The sequence below is a fragment of the Cebus imitator genome, unplaced genomic scaffold (assembly GCF_001604975.1).
Source record: "Cebus imitator isolate Cc_AM_T3 unplaced genomic scaffold, Cebus_imitator-1.0 Scaffold64, whole genome shotgun sequence".
Lineage (NCBI taxonomy): Eukaryota > Metazoa > Chordata > Mammalia > Primates > Cebidae > Cebus > Cebus imitator.
The window spans coordinates 2,509,645-2,511,875 of record NW_016107379.1 but is presented as its reverse complement, the minus strand read 5'-3'; the positions used below and the strand labels follow the sequence as shown (position 1 = coordinate 2,511,875).

The 2,231-nt window shown below is 41.8% G+C and overlaps 1 protein-coding gene across 4 annotated transcripts in view; it reads right to left on the bottom strand.

The window, feature by feature from the left end:
* Window positions 1–2,231, bottom strand: part of ENOPH1 (enolase-phosphatase 1) — a 38,355-nt gene that overhangs the window by 13,603 nt on the left and 22,521 nt on the right. The window lies entirely within an intron of this gene.

Below are 2,231 nucleotides of genomic sequence, written 5' to 3'. Positions count from 1 at the left end.
ATTCCTAAAAGAACCTGGATTAATAAATTTACATTGCCTTTCCTTTTGCTAAAAGCTGAAATTTAAACTGAGAGCCATGTTGTATATGAGAAGAGACAGCACATAATGATAGAGTAAGACTTGATTTGTTGATTCACTACTGGGATCAACAAACCAGGACTTTAACTCAATCTGATCATTTTCTCTGCACTTTAACTAACTGAGAAAGAAACAAGGAAAATCTCATAAATTAGTTTATGCCTGGGATTCAGTGAAAAGAAGCTAGTGAAGTAATAAGGTTGGTTCACATTCAGTCTCCTGTAATCTTTCATATCTTGCAAAAATCCTAACAGCAATTTAGAACAATGACTTTGTGACAATGGAATCCAATTTCTAAAGATACATATATACATATATATGTATACACACAGTAATGGGGGACTATGTATATATGTTTCAACAACAAAAAAAAGGTAAGGGAGGAAAGTACAGTAAGTCCTCATTTAACATCATCATAGGGGTCTTGGAACCTGTGACTTCAAGTGACATGACCTTTTCAAATAATGTTATTTCCTTCAACATCATTTTGTTATAACATTAAGTGAAAAAAAAAATTGGTTTTGTTATAGTTGGTTTAAAATTGAATATTGAAATTTAAGTGTCATTTCACTTAAAGTCAGTTTCCAAGAATCTAAAAACATTATGGAAGGACTTACTGTATTTCAGATTAACCCTGAGTTGTCCAGAAAATTCAACAAACCCAAATATTCCATACCCAAAGGACATAACTATATTTCCAATCCTAATTCCTAACAGTGAAACATCTATAGAGAGCATTCCACAGTATCCAACATAGAAACTAACTAGAAACTAACTGCCAGTGAGTTAGCTCTGTAGACCATGTAAGCCACTGAAACAATTTTAAAGAAAAACAACAGAGCAGGAGTTCCATAGCACACAATGTGGAAGGAAAAGACAGCCTGATGACTTGGGAGAAGAGAGCAGAACAAGGCACAGCAGACCAAAGCAGGTATGAGGGCTGGGCCAGAGTGAGCTGGGGTGAGGAGTCTGGAGGGGGAGTGTAGGTGTGGGGAGCACTGTAGAGGGGGCAGCAGGGGTTTGCAGTGAGGCAGGAGGGAGTGCAAAATGATGAGGTATTGTCATTCAGAGAATGGCATAGCTTGGATGTGTGTCCCCACCCAAACTGCACATTGAAATGTAATCCTCAATGTTGGAGGTGAGGCCTAGTGGGAGGTGACTGATCATGGAGGGTGGATTTCTTGTGAATGGTTTATTTAGTTCCATCCCCCTTGATGCTCTCCTCGAGATAATGAGTTCTGGTTGTTTTAAACTGTATAGTGTCTCCCCCCTTACTCTCTTGTTCCTGACTTTGACCACATGATACACCTGTTCCCGCTTTGCCTTCCATCATGATTAGAAGCTTCCTTAGGCCTCCCCAGAAGCAGATGCTGCTGTGTTTCCTGTATAGCCTGTAGACCTGTGAGCCAATTAAACCTCTTTTCTTAAAAATTACCCAGTCTCAGTTATTTCTTTACAGCAATGTGAAAACAGACTAATACAGAGATATTAATGAAAAATATAGAGACTGCTCAAAACCATTTGCATTCTACCCAGAACGGACTTTTTTCTTTGAGACAGTGTCTTGCTCTGTAGCCCAGGCTGGAGGGCAGTGGCCATCGAGGCTCACTACAACCTTTGCCTCCCAGATTCAAGCGATTCTCCTGCCTCAGCCTCCTAAGGAGCTGGGATACAGGTGCCCGCCACTGCATCCAGCTAATTTTTTGTATTTTTAGTACAGGCAGGGTTTCACCATTTTGGCCAGGCTGGCCTTGAACTCCTGACCTTGAGTGATCCACCCACCTTGGCCTCCCAAATTGCTGGGATTACAGGCGTGAACCACCGCACCCGGCCTAGAGTTGCTTTTTTCTAGAGCTATTTAAACTGCACAAAAATATCATGTATTTGCAAACTTAAGTCCTTTCTGGGTGTGCTGGGCACTTTGGAAGGCTGAGGAGGGTGGATCACTTGAGGTCAGGAGTTCTAGACCAACCTGTCCAATATGGTGAAACCCAATCTCTACTAAAAATACAAAAAATTAGCTGGGCATGGTGGTGGGCACCTGTAGTCCCAGCTACTCAGGAGGCTGAGGCAGGAGAATCTCGTGAACCTAGGAAGCAGAGGTTGCAGTGAGCTAAGATCGCACTACCACACTCCGGCCTGGGCAACAAAGT